This window comes from Anomaloglossus baeobatrachus, chromosome 5 (genome assembly GCF_048569485.1).
Source record: "Anomaloglossus baeobatrachus isolate aAnoBae1 chromosome 5, aAnoBae1.hap1, whole genome shotgun sequence".
Taxonomy (NCBI): domain Eukaryota; kingdom Metazoa; phylum Chordata; class Amphibia; order Anura; family Aromobatidae; genus Anomaloglossus; species Anomaloglossus baeobatrachus.
In genome coordinates, this window is record NC_134357.1 from 545,442,693 (window position 1) to 545,460,029 (window position 17,337).

General features: G+C 50.9%; 1 protein-coding gene across 2 annotated transcripts in view; it reads right to left on the reverse strand.

The window, feature by feature from the left end:
- LOC142312232 (uncharacterized) overlaps positions 1-17,337 on the reverse strand; it is a 92,691-nt gene that overhangs the window by 4,219 nt on the left and 71,135 nt on the right. The window lies entirely within an intron of this gene.

Consider the following 17,337-nt stretch of genomic DNA (forward strand, 5'->3'; position numbering starts at 1 on the left):
CTACTTCAATTAGTAGAAAGCAGATCCTGGCACAAAGACGTTCAAAAATTCCAGAAGTGTGTATAAAACTTCACATTTATTAAAAAAATAAAAACATAAAAATAACTCCTCCGATCAACGCGTTTCAGACGTGATCGTCCTTAGTCATGATCATCATAGGGTACAACTAGAAAGCATTTAAATAGTGTATAGCCAAAGGAAATGATGACTCCCGAATAAATTATGCAAATCAGCATGATCTAATCCAGAGAAAAACACCATGAAAATATATAGATCCATTAATGCAAATTAGCATGATTTGTTCCAGAGAAAACCACCAAGAAAGTATATGAATCCATTAATAAATACAGCAAATCCGTTCTTTTGCTTAGTCCTGAGGGGAAAGATGTATTCATTTGAAAAATGAATAAAGCTTCCTGAAAATGGTGTAACCGAATTCTATCTCCACCTCTTTTGTTGTTATAAACTTTTTTCAAAGCATGGACTTCAAGGTGATCAGTATTACCCTGATGTACTAGTATGACATGCTGAGAAACACTAAACGGAGTATGAGTAGAAATATGTTTGGCATCATACAGATGCTCTGCGATTCTGGTGCGTGACGCACGACTTGTGCATCCAATATATTGGAACTGCAAAGTTCTGCAAGTAATAGCATAAACAACAAATTATTAAATTATTATTATTAATCGTCTCCACAATTGAGAAAATGATCATTAAGCGGGCTTTACACGCTACGATATCGTTAATGAATTATCGTCGGGGTCACGGTGTTTGTGACGCACATCCAGCGTCATTAACGATATCGCAGTGTATGACACTTATGAGCGTCCTTAAACCGTTTGCCGCGGAGAGGTCGTCCTGAACCAAAAAATCGTTGTCTGCTTATTAGCGATGTTGTTCGTCGTTCCTGCGGCAGCACACATCGCTGTGTGTGACACCGCACGCAGGAGCGACGAACATCTCCTTACCTGCTTCCACCGGCAATGCGGAAGGAAGGAGGTAGGCGGGATGTTACATCTCGCTCATCTCCGCCCCTCCGCTTCTATTGGACGCCTGCCGTATGATGTCGCTGTGACGCAGCATGAACCGCCCCCCCAAAAATGGATGCCGTTCGCCGGCCAAAGAGACATCGCAGGGCAGGTAAGTGCGTGTGACGGGGTTAAGCGAGGTTGTGCGGCACGGGCAGCGATTTGCCCGTGTCGCACAACCGACAGGGGCGGGTGAGATCGCAGCGTGTAAAGCCCGCTTTAGTGTGAACTTTGTTTGTAGCGGTGGCTGTAAAAGTTTTTTTATTTGACATAAAAGGACATAGCCTACTGGTAAGTTGTCTTTAACATGCCTGGGATGGCAGCTGGCTGCGTGTAGCAAGGAGTTACCTGCTACAGGTTTACGATATAAGGAGCAAATTACATGACCTGTGGCAATAGAACCAGTAAGCAAAAGATCAAGATATGCTACGCTATTAGTATTGAAATTATACGTGAATGTAATATTGAAAGAATTATTATTTAAATAATCGATGAAAGAAGGGATCAATTCACAAGAACCATTCCACACAACCAATCCATCATCTATAAATCTAAAATAATAAGCAATTTGATCAGAAAATGGATTAGTTTTATTATAAATATAGCAATCCTCCCAATAATTCATGTAAATTATTGCCACTGAAGGGGAAAATTTAGCCCCCATAGAACAGCCAAGTTTTTGAAGAAAAAATTGATTAGAAAATTTGAAAAGAAGGGAATTTTGTTTACTTACCGTAAATTCCTTTTCTTCTAGCTCTAATTGGGAGACCCAGACAATTGGGTGTATAGCTACTGCCTCCGGAGGCCACACAAAGTATTACACTTAAAAGTGTAAGGCCCCTCCCCTTCTGCCTATACACCCCCCGTGGGATCACGGGCTCCTCAGTTTTAGTGCAAAAGCAAGAAGGAGGAAAGCCAATAAACTGGTTTAAGCAAATTCAATCCGAAGGAATATCGGAGAACTGAAACCATTCAACATGAACAACATGTGTATACAAAAAAACAGGGGCGGGTGCTGGGTCTCCCAATTAGAGCTAGAAGAAAAGGAATTTACGGTAAGTAAACAAAATTCCCTTCTTCTTTGTCGCTCTATTGGGAGACCCAGACAATTGGGATGTCCAAAAGCAATCCCTGGGTGGGTAAAATAATACCTCATGATAGGGCCGTAAAAACGGCCCTTTTCTACAGGTGGGCAATCGCCGCCTGAAGGACTTGTCTACCTAGGCTGGCGTCCGCCGAAGCATAGGTATGCACCTGATAATGCTTGGTAAAAGTGTGCAGACTCGACCAGGTAGCCGCCTGGCACACCTGCTGAGCCGTAGCCTGGTGCCGTAATGCCCAGGACGCACCCACGGCTCTGGTAGAATGGGCTTTCAGCCCTGAGGGAACCGGAAGCCCCGCAGAACGGTAGGCTTCAAGAATTGGTTCCTTGATCCACCGAGCCAAGGTTGACTTGGAAGCCTGCGACCCTTTACGCTGGCCAGCGACAAGGACAAAGAGTGCATCCGAGCGGCGCAGAGGTGCCGTGCGGGAAATGTAGATTCTGAGTGCTCTCACCAGATCCAACAAATGCAAATCCTTTTCACATTGATGAACTGGATGAGGACACAAAGAAGGTAAGGAGATATCCTGATTGAGATGAAAGGGGGATACCACCTTAGGGAGAAACTCCGGAATCGGGCGCAGAACCACCTTGTCCTGGTGAAACACCAGGAAGGGAGATTTGCATGACAGCGCTGCTAGCTCGGACACTCTCCGAAGAGACGTGACCGCTACTAGAAAGGCCACTTTCTGAGAAAGGCGAGACAGGGAAACATCCCTCATAGGCTCGAAAGGCGGCTTCTGGAGAGCAATTAGAACCCTGTTCAGATCCCAGGGCTCTAACGGCCGCTTGTAAGGAGGGACGATATGACAAACCCCTTGCAGGAACGTGCGTACCTGAGGAAGTCGTGCTAGGCGCTTCTGAAAAAATACAGATAGCGCAGAGACTTGTCCCTTAAGGGAGCCGAGCGACAGACCTTTTTCCAACCCGGATTGCAGGAAGGAAAGAAAAGTAGGCAATGCAAATGGCCAGGGAGAAACTTCCTGAGCAGAGCACCAAGCTAAGAATATCTTCCACGTCCTGTGGTAGATCTTGGCAGAGGTTAGTTTCCTAGCCTGTCTCATGGTGGCAATGACCTCTTGAGATAATCCTGAAGATGCTAGGACCCAGGACTCAATGGCCACACAGTCAGGCTCAGGGCCGCAGAATTCTGATGGAAACACGGCCCTTGAGACAGCAAGTCTGGCCGGTCTGGTAGTGCCCACGGTTGTCCTACCGTGAGATGCCACAGATCCGGGTACCACGACCTCCTTGGCCAGTCTGGAGCGACGAGGATGGCGCGGCGGCAGTCGGACCTGATCTTGCGTAGCACTCTGGGCAACAGTGCCAGAGGTGGGAACACATAAGGCAGCCGGAACTGCGACCAATCTTGAACTAAGGCGTCCGCCGCCAGAGCTCTGAGATCGTGAGACCGTGCCATGAAGGCCGGGACCTTGTTGTTGTGCCGGGACGCCATTAGGTCGACGTCCGGCATCCCCCAGCGGCGACAAATTTCCTGAAACACGTCCGGGTGAAGAGACCATTCCCCTGCGTCCATACCCTGGCGACTGAGGAAGTCTGCTTCCCAGTTTTCTACGCCCGGGATGTGAACTGCGGATATGGTGGATGCCGTGTCTTCCACCCACGTCAGAATCCGCCGGACTTCCTGGAAGGCTTGCCGACTGCGTGTCCCTCCTTGGTGGTTGATGTATGCCACCGCTGTGGAGTTGTCCGACTGAATTCGGATCTGCTTGCCTTCCAGCCACTGCTGGAAGGCTTGTAGGGCAAGATACACTGCTCTGATTTCCAGAACATTGATCTGAAGGGTGGACTCTTGCTGAGTCCACGTACCTTGAGCCCTGTGGTGGAGAAAAACTGCTCCCCACCCTGAAAGACTCGCGTCCGTTGTGACCACCGCCCAGGATGGGGGTAGGAAAGACTTTCCTATTGACAATGAGGTGGGAAGAAGCCACCACTGAAGAGAATCCTTGGCCGCCTGAGAAAGGGAGACGTTCCTGTCTAGGGACGTCGACTTCCCGTCCCATTGGCGGAGAATGTCCCATTGTAGTGGACGCAGATGAAACTGCGCGAAAGGGACTGCCTCCATTGCTGCTACCATCTTCCCCAAGAAGTGCATGAGGCGTCTCAAGGGGTGCGACTGGCCCTGAAGGAGAGATTGCACCCCTGTCTGTAGTGAACGCTGTTTGTCCAGCGGAAGCATCACTATCGCTGAGAGAGTATGAAACTCCATGCCAAGGTATGTTATCGATTGGGTCGGGGTCAGATTTGACTTTGAAAAGTTGATGATCCACCCGAAACTCTGGAGAGTCTCCAGCGCAACGTTCAGGCTGTGTTGGCATGCCTCTTGAGAGGGTGCCTTGACAAGTAGATCGTCCAAGTAAGGGATCACAGAGTGACCCTGAGAGTGCAGGACTGCTACTACTGCTGCCATGACCTTGGTGAAGACCCTTGGGGCTGTCGCCAAACCGAAAGGCAGGGCTACGAACTGAAGGTGTTCGTCTCCTATAACGAAGCGTAGAAAACGCTGGTGCTCTGGAGCAATCGGCACGTGGAGATAAGCATCCTTGATGTCTATTGATGCTAAGAAATCTCCTTGAGACATTGAGGCGATGACGGAACGGAGGGATTCTATCCGGAACCGCCTGGTTTTCACATGCTTGTTGAGCAGTTTTAGGTCCAGAACAGGACGGAAAGACCCGTCCTTTTTTTGGCACCACAAACAAATTGGAGTAAAAACCGTGACCATGCTCCTGAAGAGGAACAGGGATCACCACTCCTTCTGCCTTTAAAGAGCACACCGCCTGCAGAAGAGCATCGGCTCGGTCGGGAGGCGCAGAAGTTCTGAAGAATCGAGTTGGAGGACGAGAACTGAACTCTATCCTGTACCCGTGAGACAGAATGTCTCTCACCCAACGGTCTTTGACCTGTGGCAGCCAAATGTCGCCAAAGCGGGAGAGCCTGCCACCGACCGAGGATGTGGAGAGAGGAGGCCGAAAGTCATGAGGAAGCCGCCTTGGTAGCGGTTCCTCCGGCTGCTTTCTTTGGGCGTGACTGAGCCCGCCAAGAATCTGAGCTCCTCTGATCCTTTTGAGTCCTTTTGGACGAGGAGAATTGGGACCTGCCCGAGCCTCGAAAGGACCGAAACCTCGACTGTCCCCTCCTCTGTTGGGGTTTATTTGGTCTGGGCTGAGGTAAGGATGAATCCTTACCCTTGGACTGTTTAATGATTTCATCCAATCTCTCACCAGTCTGTCACCAGAAAATGGCAAACTGGTTAAGCACTTCTTGGAAGCAGAATCTGCCTTCCATTCCCTTAACCACAAGGCTCTGCGTAAAACCACGGAGTTGGCGGACGCCACTGCCGTACGGCTCGTAGAGTCCAGGACAGCATTAATAGCGTAAGACGCAAATGCAGACATTTGAGAGGTTAAGGACGCTACTTGCGGAACAGATGTACGTGTGACAGTGTCAATCTGCGCAAGACCATCTGAAATAGCTTGGAGTGCCCATACAGCTGCGAATGCTGGAGCAAACGACGCGCCGATAGCTTCATAGATGGATTTCAACCAGAGCTCCATCTGTCTGTCAGTGGCATCTTTAAGTGAAGCCCCATCTTCCACTGCAACTATGGATCTAGCCGCAAGCCTGGAGATTGGGGGATCCACCTTTGGACACTGGGTCCAGCTCTTGACCACGTCAGGGGGAAAGGGATAACGTGTATCCTTAAGGCGTTTGGAGAAACGCTTATCTGGATAAGCGTGGTGTTTCTGGACTGCCTCTCTAAAGTCAGAGTGGTCCAGAAAAGTACTCAATTTACGCTTGGGATACCTGAAAGGGAATTTCTCCTGCTGTGAAGCTGACTCCTCCACTGGAGGAGCTGGGGGAGAAATATCCAACATTTTATTGATGGACGCTATGAGATCATTCACTATTGCGTCCCCATCAGGTGTATCCAGATTAAGAGCGGTCTCAGGATCAGAATCCTGATCAGCTACCTCTGCCTCATCATACAGAGAGTCCTCCTGCTGAGACCCTGACCAGTGTGATGAAGTCAAGGGCCGCTCATAGCGAGCTCGCTTAGGCTGTCTGGGACTGTCGTCCGTGTCAGAGCCTTCACCCCGGGATGCATTGGACCCCCCCGGAGCACGGATTTGTTCCAAATGAGGGGGGCCAGGGAGCATTGAATCAACAGTGCCCATGGTCTGAGTTACCGGTCTGGACTGCAAAGTCTCAAGGATTTTAGTCATAGTCACCGACAATCTATCAGCAAAAACTGCAAACTCCGTCCCTGTCACCTGGACAGTGTTCACAGGTGGTTCTCCTTGGGCCACCTCTAGCAGAGGCCCCGGCTGAGCAAGTGCTACAGGGGCCGAACATTGCACACAATGGGGGTCAGTGGCACCTGCCGGTAGAACAGCCTTACATGCGGTACAGGTAGCATAGAAAGCCTGTGCCTTGGCCCCCTTGCTTTTTGCGGACGACATGCTGTTGTCTAGCAATCTAGGAGGGTATATAGCCAAGAATAGCAACCGTACAGTGCAATGTATAGCATACAAGCATAAAGTACAAATGAACACTTCGGCACTAGTGGGGTCAGCACCCGAGGTGCCGCTTACCGCCCGCTCAAAAGCGGGTGTGTGGTCGCCAGAATCCCGTGTCTGGGTCTCCCAGAGCTTGTCTCCCCTCTCCACTCAGACTGCAAACAGGAATGGCTGCCGGCGTCCTGTGAAGAGGGGCGGGCCGTGGGCGTGCCCCAGACAAAGTGCGGGAAACTGGCGTCCCACTGTGCCCAGTGAGGGGGGTTGGAGTATGCTAAGCAGACTCCAGCCCTCAGCGCTGACGTTCTGAACAGCGTCCCGCCCTTCCCCTGACTGGCAGGTCTGGGGGCGGGAACGAAACGGAACTAGGCCGCAAAAGCCGGGGACTCGATTTATAAGCGCGGCCGTCCTATAAGCACGGCCAGCGCGGAAGTCCCCGGCGCACCACAAGTCCCAGCCGCGCCGCAGTGTAAAAAACCGCCAGCAGCGGCCGGCGCGGCAGTTCCTAATACATAAACTCACTCAGCAAAGCTGCAGTGAGTAATAGCACAAGCGCGCCGCGCTGCTGCCCCCGGCGCACTAACACACCCAGCAATGCTGGTCTGTGTGTGCGCGATTTGTACGGGGACACAGAGTACCTTAATGCAGCAGGGCCCTGTCCCTGACGATACTCAGCTCCATGTCCAGCAGATTCCCAGAGGCTGTGGACGGAGCACGGTCTTCTGTGCCTGGAGACCGATAGGATCCCACTTCACCCAGAGCCCTAAGGGGATGGGGAAGGAAAGCAGCATGTGGGCTCCAGCCTCCGTACCCGCAATGGGTACCTCAACCTTAACAAACACCGCCGACAAAAGTGGGGTGAGAAGGGAGCATGCTGGGGGCCCTAGTATGGGCCCTCTTTTCTTCCATCCGACATAGTCAGCAGCTGCTGCTGACTAAACAGTGGAGCTATGCGTGGATGTCAGCCTCCTTCGCACAAAGCATGAAAACTGAGGAGCCCGTGATCCCACGGGGGGTGTATAGGCAGAAGGGGAGGGGCCTTACACTTTTAAGTGTAATACTTTGTGTGGCCTCCGGAGGCAGTAGCTATACACCCAATTGTCTGGGTCTCCCAATAGAGCGACAAAGAAAATTATTTTGTAACAAAAAACAAATGGCATCCAAAATAAAACTTTGAAGTTGGCCAGAATAATGTGTATATCTGTTCATATACTCCCTAAAGCCCGCTTTACACCTTACGATTTTGCATACGATATCGTATGCGATGTGACCCGCCCCCATCATATGTGCGCACGTTCAATTTGTTGACCGTGTCGCACAAACGATTATTTCCCGTCACACGTACTTACCTTCCATACGACCTCGATGTGGGCGGCGAACATCCACTTCCTGGAGTGGGAGGGACGTTCGGCGTCACTGCGACGTCACGCGGCAGCCGGCCAATAGAAGCGGAGGGGCGGAGATGAGCGGGACATAAACATCCCGCCCACCTCCTTCCTTCCGCATTGCCGGCGGGAGCTGCGGGACCCAGGTAAGCTGCAGTTCATCGTTCCCGGGGTGTCACACACTGCGATGTGTGCTGCCCCGGGAACATTGAACAACCCAACGTTCAATTTTTAGTAATTGAACGGCATGCATGCGATCAACGTTTTAACGTTCAATCCCAATCGCACTGAGGTTTCACACGCTACAATGTAACTAACGATGCCGGATGTGCGTCACTTACGACATAACTCCGCCGACACATCGTTAGATAAATTGTAGCGTGTAAGAAGGGAATTTTGTTACTTACCGTAAATTCCTTTTCTTCTAGCTCTTATTGGGAGACCCAGACGATTGGGGTATAGCTGCTGCCCTCTGGAGGCCACACAAAGCACTACACTAAAAAGTGCAAGGCCCCTCCCCCTCTGGCTATACCCCCCCGTGGTATCACGGGTTCTCCAGTTTTAGTGCCAAAGCAAGAAGGAGGAAGCCAATAACTGGTTTAAACAAATTAACTCCGAATAACGTCGGAGAACTGAAAAACCGTTCAACATGAACAACATGTGTACCCGCAAACAACCAAGAAATCCCGAAGGACAACAGGGCGGGTGCTGGGTCTCCCAATAAGAGCTAGAAGAAAAGGAATTTACGGTAAGTAACAAAATTCCCTTCTTCTTCAGCGCTCTATTGGGAGACCCAGACGATTGGGACGTCCAAAAGCTGTCCCTGGGTGGGTAAAGAGATACCTCATGTTAGAGCTGCAAAACAGCCCTCCCCTACGGGGATGTCACTGCCGCCCGCAGGACTCTTCTACCTAAGCTGGCATCCGCCGAAGCATAGGTATGCACCTGAAAATGTTTGGTGAAAGTGTGCAGACTCGACCAGGTAGTTGCCTGGCACACCTGTTGAGCCGAAGCCTGGTGTCGTAGCGCCCAGGACGCACTCACGGCTCTGGTTGAATGGGCTTTCAGCCCTGAAAGAACCGGAAGCCCTGCAAAACGGTAGGCTTCCAGAATTGGTTCTTTGATCCATCGAGCCAGGGTGGCTTTAGAAGCCTGCAACCTCTTGCGCGTACCAGCGACAAGGGCATCGGAACGGCGTACGGGCGCCGTGCGTGAAATGTAGATTCTGAGTGCTCTCACCAGATCTAGCAAACGTAAATCATTCTCATACCGGTGAACCGGATGAGTGCAAAAGGACGGTAAGGAGATATCCTGATTAAGATGAAACGAGGATACTACCTTAGGGAGAAACTCCGGAATGATGCGCAGCACTACCTTGTCCTGGTGAAAACACCAGGAAGGGAGCCTTGGATGACAGAGCTGCCAGCTCAGACACTCGCCGAAGCGATGTGATCGCAACGAGAAACGCCACCTTCTGTGACAGGCGAGAAAAAGAAACTTCCTTCAGAGGCTCGAAAGGCGGCTTCTGGAGAGCAACTAGAACCCTGTTCAGATCCCATGGATCCAACGGCCCCTTGTACGGGTGTACGATATGACAAACCCCCTGCGGGAACGTGCGCACCTTAGAAAGACGTGCTAGACGCTTCTGAAAGAACACGGATAGTGCTGAGACTTGCCCTTTGAGGGAGTCTAGCGACAAGCCCTTTTCTAACTCCTATTGTAGGAAGGAAAGAAAGATAGGCAATGCAAATGGCCAGGGAGACACTCCCTGAGTAGAGCACCAGATTAAGAAAACCTTCCACGTTCTGTGGTAGATCTTAGCAGACGTGGGCTTCCTAGCCTGTCTCATGGTGGCAACGACCCCTTGGGATAATCCTGAAGACGCTAGGATCCAGGACACACAAGCCACACAGTCAGGTTCAGGGCCGCAGAATTCCGATGGAGAAAACGGCCCTTGAGACAGTAAGTCTGGTCGGTCTGGTAGTGACCCCGGTCGGCCGACCGTGAGATGCCACAGATCCGGGTACCACGATCTCCTCGGCCAGTCTGGTGCGACGAGTATGACGCGGCTGCAATCGGATCTGATTTTTGCGCAGTACTCTGGGCAAGAGTGCCAGAGGTGGAAACACATATGTGAGCCGGAACTGCGACCAATCTTGCACTAAGGCGTCTGCCGCCAGAGCTCTGTGATCGCGCGATCGTGCCATAAATGCCGGGACCTTGTTGGTGTGCCGAGACGCCATTAGGTCGACGTCCGGCCCCCCCCCAGCGGCAACAGATTTCCTGAAACACGTCCGGGTGAAGGGACCATTCCCCCGCGTCCATGCCCTGGCGACTGAGGAAGCCTGCTTCCCAGTTTTCTACGCCCGGGATGTGAACTGCGGATATGGTGGATGCTGTGTCCTCCACCCACATGAGGATTCGCCGGACTTCCTGGAAGGCTGCTGACTGCGTGTCCCTCCTTGGTGGTTGATGTATGCCACCGTTGTGGAGATGTCCGACTGGATTCGGATCTGCTCCCTTCTAGCCACTTTTGGAAAGCTAATAGGGTAAGATACCCTGCCCCGATTTCCAGCACATCGAACTGAAGGGTGGACTCCTGCTGAGTCCACGTCCCCTGAGCCATGTGGCGGAGACAAACTGCTCCCCACCCTGACAGACTCGTATCTGTCGTGACCACTGCCCAGGATGGGGGCTATGGCAATGAGGTGGGAATAAGCCACTATTGCAGAGAGTCCTCGGCCGTCAGGGAAAGGGAGACTTCCCGTCCAGGGAGGTTGACTGCCCTTTCGCAGTTGCGGAGAATGTCCGATTGCCGTTGGCGCAGATGAAACTGCGCAAAGAGAACTGCCTCGATGGCTGCCACCATCTTCCTTAGGAAGTGCATGAGGCGCCTTAAGGGGTGCGACTGGCCTTGAAGGAGAGACTGCACCTCTGTCCACAGTGAACGCTGCTGGTTCAGCGGAAGCTTCACTATGGCTGATAGAGTATGAAACTCCATGCCGAGATACGTTAGTGATTGAGTCGGAGACAGATTTGACCTTGCCAAATTGATGATCCACCCGAAAGTCTGGAGAGTCTCCAGCGTAACATTCAGGCTGCGTTGGCATGCCTCGAGGGAGGTTGCTTTGACGAGTAGATCGTCCAAGTACGGAATCACTCCGTGAGAGTGCAAGACTGCTACCACTGCTGCCATGACCTTGGTGCCCACCCGTGGGGCTGTCGCCAGACTGAATGGCAGAGCTACGAACAGAAGATGTTCGTCTCCTATCACAAAACGTAGAAAACGTTGGTGCTCCGTAGCAATTGGCACGTGGAGATAGGCATCTTTGATGTCTGTTGAGGCAAGGAAGTCTCCTCGAGACATTGAGGCAATGACGGATCGGAGGGATCCCATCCGGAACCGCCTGGCGTTCGCATGCTCGTTGAGCAGTTTCAGAACCAGAACAGGACGGAAGGAACCGTCCATTTTTGGAGCCACAAAGAGATTGGAGTACAAACCCTCGCCCTCGTTCCTGAGGGGGGACAGGGATCACCACTCCTTCTGCTCTTAGAGCGTCCACCGCCTGCAGCAGGGCATCTGCTCGGTGGAAAGGTGGGGCCGTTCTGAAGAATGGAGTCGGAGGACGAGAACAGAACACTGTCCTGTGCACGTGAGCACAATGTCCGTCACCCACCGGTCTGTGACCTGTGGCAGCTAAATGTCGCCAAAGGCGGGGGAGTCTGCCATCAACCGCGGATGCGGAGAGAGGGAGAGAGCTGAGAGTCATGAGGAGACCGCCTTGGTAGCGGTTCCTCCGGCTGCCTTCCTTGGGCGTGATTGAGCCCGGCCGGAATCTGAGCCCGTCTGAGGTTTTGTAGCCCTTTTGCACGAGGACAATTGGGACCTGCCCGAGCTTGGGAAGGACCGAAACCTCGACTGTACTTTTAGGACAGCATTAATAGGGTAAGTCGCAGTGCAGACATTGCGGAGTTACGGACGCCTCTGCGGTACAGATGTACATGTGCTCAAGGCCAGCTGCGCAAGAACCGCTGAAAAGGTTAGGTTGCCTATACGGCTGTGAATGCCGGAGCAACCGACACGCCGATAGCCTCCTAGACAGATTTCAACCAGAGTCCATCTGTCTGTGAATGGCATCTTTAAGTGAAGCCCCATCTCCAGTGCAACTATGGCTCTATATGCAAGCCTGGAGATTGGAGAATCCACCTTTGGACCCTGGGTCCAGCGCTGACCACGTCAGGGGAAAAAAGGGATAACGTGTATCCTAAAAACGTTTGGAGAAGACGCTTATCTGGTAAGCGTGGTGTTCCTGGACTGCTTCTCTGAAGTCAGCGTGGCCAGAAAAATACTCAATATCTGCGTGAGACACTGAAAAGGAACTTCTCCTGTTCGTCTCCTATCTCCACTGGGGGAGCTGAGGGAGGAAGATCCAACCTTCCATTGGTGGACGGTATAGGATCATTCCGTATGGCGTTACCACCCGGTGTATCCGGATTGAGAGCGATGTCAGTATCAAAGCCCTGAAGAGCTGCCTTTTGTTCAAGTAGATTGCCCATGGGTGCAAGTCTCTAAATTATGACTACTCCGTCCCTGTCCATGGACAGGGTTGACAGGAGGTTTCTTTGGCCACAACTAGTAGAGCCCCGGCAGACGAAGTGCTAGAGACCCCGGCAGACGACGTGCTACAGGGGAGCATGCACACAATGGGACGGTGTCATGAACAGCATCCCATGTAGTAAAAACAGCACTGAAAACTGTGTTGCTTTTTTGCCGCTGCCGACTAGCTATCTAGAAGTATATAGCCAAGATTGGTGACCGTACATTGCAATGTATAGCATACAGGCATAAAGTACAAATGACCACTGCAGCACAAGCAATACAAGCAGCATAGAAGCCTGTGCCCTGGCACCCCTGCTCTTCTGCTGCCGTATACTAGTCATCTAGGGGAATATAGCCCAGAAGAGTGACCCTACAGTGCAATGTATAGCATACAAGCACAAGTACAAATGAACACTGCAGCACATGCAATACAAGCAGCATAGAAGCCTGTGCCCTGGCACCTCTGCTCTTCTGCTGCTGTAGACTGGTCATCTAGGGGAATATAGCCCAGAAGAGTGACCATACAGTGCAATGTATAGCATACAAGCACAAGTACAAATGCACACTGCAGCCCATGCAATACAAGCAGCATAGAAAAAAACCTGTGCCCCAGCACCCTTGGTTTTCTGCTGCTGTAGTCTAGCCATTCCAGGAGAATATAGCTAAGACTAGCGACTGTACAGTGCAATGTATAGCATATCAGCATAAACACAAATGAACACCTCAGTCGTGCAAAACAAGCAGCCTAGAAAGCCTGTGCTTTAGCACACCTGCTTTCCTGCTGCTGATGAGTCGCTCCCCAAGCGGACATATAGCGACCTATGCAGTTAAAAACAACACATGTATACACTGCATATATATTGTGGTCAGCACTATGTGTGCCCTTACCGCCCGCCTATAAGCGGGTGTATGAACGCCACTGTCCTGCCTTGGTGCCCCGAGCTCTGTAATGGCTGCCGGCTTCTTCCCCAGCTCGTGTGAGGAGGGGCGGGCCGTGGGCGTGCCCCCAAGGCAGAGCGGGAATCCGGCGCCCGACAGTGTGCAGTGAGAGGGCTGGAGCATGTAAAAAGGCTCCAGCCCTCGGCGCTGCTGATTGTTCAGCGCCTGTCCCCTTCCCTGAGTGACAGGGAGGGGGCGGGAACGAAGCGGCACTAGGCCGCAGAAGCCGGGGACTGGAGTTATAAGCGCCGCCGCCGTAAAAGCGCGGTCGGCGCCCAGTCCCCGGCGAACTACAAGTCCCAGCCGCGCCGCCGCTCCCGGAGCGTCCGGCGCGGTAGTTCCCAAAACACAAAGTCACTCAGCAAGGCTGCAGTGACTGTAACCCTTTACTGTCCCCGGCGCACTAGCACACCCAGCAAGTCTGGAGTGTGCTGTGCCTGTGTGTACGGGGACACAGAGTACCTGTAATGGTGCAGGGCCATGTCCCTGAACGGTACTCCAGCTCCGTATCCAGCAGGTTCAAATGGGTCTGTGGATGGAGCCCGGCGTCAGAGCTTTGAGGCCGGCAGGATCCCACTTCCACAGAGCCCCTCAGGGGGATGTGGAAGGAAAACAGCATGTGGGCTCCAGCCTCCGTACCAGCAATAGGTACCTCAACCTTACAACACCATCCAGGGGTGAGAAGGGAGCATGCTGGGGACACTATATGTGTCCTCTTTTCTTCCATCCGAAATAGTCAGCAGCTACTGCTGACTAAAATCTGTGGAGCTATGCGTGGATGTCTGACCTCCTTCGCACACAAAGCTAAAACTGGAGAACCCGTGATACCACGGGGGGGTATAGCCAGAGGGGGAGGGGCCTTGCACTTTTTAGTGTAGTGCTTTGTGTGGCCTCCAGAGGGCAGCAGCTATACCCCAATCGTCTGGGTCTCCCAATAGAGCGCTGAAGAAAGCCCGATTAATAGACATCAATGCCAAAGAATGGGGAATTGAGGAGTATAATGAAGAGACATCACACGTGATCCATACATAATTTGAAGACCATCGAACTGTATTCATTACATTAAGAATATGTTTTGAATCCTGAATATAACTAGGACAGGAACGAGGATACAGGTAAGAGGTCAGAGAGTCAGGAAGCGGGACAAAAACAGAGGACGCAGGACCGGAGGGAAAATGGTGGAGACAAGGACAAGCCAGGGAGAACAGGTCAAGTCGGGTCAGGAGGGAGAACAGAGGTTAGATCGGGTGAAAGGGAAAACGGCGGTCAGGACGGGTTAGGAGAGAACAAAAGGTCACTAACGGGAACGATAACACATCTGAACTGGAAATATTACTGGCGACGCTCAGCAGGAGCAACACCAGAATATAGCAGCCTGACATCAGAGCGAGGCAGAATGGATTAATTCCTACAAGACCAGTAACCCAGAGAAGAGATACCAGCAATGGATCAGAGGCTGAGCCAGACATGGATCATGACACACAGCATAGGGTCCGCCGTATTTTGATACCCAGCGCATATAAAGCAGACAGATACAGGCTGAAGCCCCCAGCGGTGTGCGTTATTTTGGCTGTGTATCAAAATATGAGGTCTCCCAAGAGGCTTTTTTTTTTTAATTATTTAAATAAATGATTAAAAAAATATGTTTGCAGTCGACCCCAATTTTGATACCCAGCCAAGATAAAGCAGAAAGACGGGGGCTGGAATTCTCAGGATGCGGAGGCCAATAGTTATTGGACATTTTTTTAATGTGACTGCGCACTGTGACCTCAGATGTAGCAGAGCCGGAATTGTCGTGGGCCGTAGTGTCTGTGGATTACATAATTAGTAAGGAGACGGGATCTCATAGACCCCTCCCCATTACTAACCTCGGGCTTGATGACAGCTGTGATTTTTTTTGCAAATCATAGCTGTCATTAACCCATTACATTATTCTAATTGCCAATACACCAGGGTCAATCGGGATGTGCAGTGTAAAGCGAAGGATTGATACATCTAATGGATGTGCCAACTCTGGGGAAGCTGCGGACTGCTATTTTTAGGCTGGGAAGGCCCCAACAACAATGGGCCTTCCCTGCCTGAAAATACTAGTTTTCAGCTGACTGCTTTATCTTGGCTGGGCATCCAAAATTGGGAAATTGGGTGGGTAGGTGGTGGGGGGGGGGGGAGACTGCAGGCTGGTTCTTTAATTCTCTAAATAATTTTAACCCCTTCAGCCCCCGGGCACTTTCCGTTTTTGCGTTTTTGTTTTTTGCTCCCTTTCTTCCGAGAGCCGTAACTTTATTATTATTACGTCAATCTTGCCATATGAGGGCTTGTTTTTTGCGGGAGGAGTTGTACTTTTAAAAGAAACCATAGGTTTTACCATATATTGTACTGGAAAACAGCAAAAAAATTCCAAGTGTGGAAAAACTGCAAAAAAAGTGTGATCGCACAATAGTTTTTGGGATGTTTTATTCACCGTGTTCACTATATGATAAAACTGATGCATCTATGTGATGCCTCAGGTCGGTGCGAGTTTGTAGACACCAAACATGTATAGGTTTACTTGTATCTAAGGGGTTAAACAAAAATTCACAAGTTTGTCCAATAAAAGTGGCGCACGTTTTGCGCCATTTTCCGAAACACGTAGCGTTCTTATTTTTTGGGATCTATGGCTCAGTGACGGCTTATTTTTTGCGTCTTGAGCTGACGTTTATAATGGTACCATTTTTGCGCAGATGCTACGTTTTGATCGCCTGTTATTGCATTTTGCAACGTAATTTTGGCGTTTGGAATTTTTTGCCACTACGCCGTTTACCAATCAGAATAATTGATTTCATATTTTGATAGATCGGGCATTTCTGAACGCGGCGATACCAAATATGTGTATATTTATTTATTTTTTAACCCTTTAATTTTCAATGGGGGGGAAAATGGGGGTGATTTGAACTTTTAGGTTTTTTGTTTTTTGTTTTTATTTTTTAAAACTTTTTTTTTACTTTTTTTTTTATTTTACTAGTCCCCCTAGGGGGCTATAGCGATCAGCAATCCGATCGCTATTATCTAACTGCTGATCACAGCTATACAGCTGTAAACAGCAGATTCAGTCACTTTGTTTTTCCCTCTGCTCTCGGCCGAGGGAAAACGAAAGTGAAACATCATAGCTGCAGGCGTCATCACATGACCCTGTACTACGATGGCAACCACCAATAGTCACGTGATAACGCACGTGACTTCTGGTGGGGGCGGCGGTAAGTAAAAAAAACATGGCCGCGCGCATTTAGATCTTGCTGCCAGACTTTGGCAGCAAGATTTAAGGGGTTAGTGGCCGCGGGTGGAAGCGATTCCACCCGCGGCTAGCAGGCACACGTCAGCTGTTGAAAACAGCTGATATGTGTGCCGACCACGGCCGCCTGCCCGCGGCAGGGGGCGGGGCTTAACGGGACACGATCCTTGATGGAAAGATCCGTCCAAGGTCGTGAAGGGGTTAAAAAAGCCACTTTGGGTACCCAGCTGATGGCGAAAGGAAAGGGAAGGAAGACCTTGTGCCCTGACTTCCTTCACCACTCTACATAGGTTTTACACCTATGCACCGAACAGGATACCTGGATCTAGGCTGATCCTGATCTGAGCCCTAAGTAGGGAACAGATGGGATGAGCTCTTGTCAGCCTCACTAAGAGCTAAAGGACACACAGGGATAACAAACAAGGGAAAATAACAAACAACTTATCTTCCAGAAAATTCAGGGAGAGGGACTGC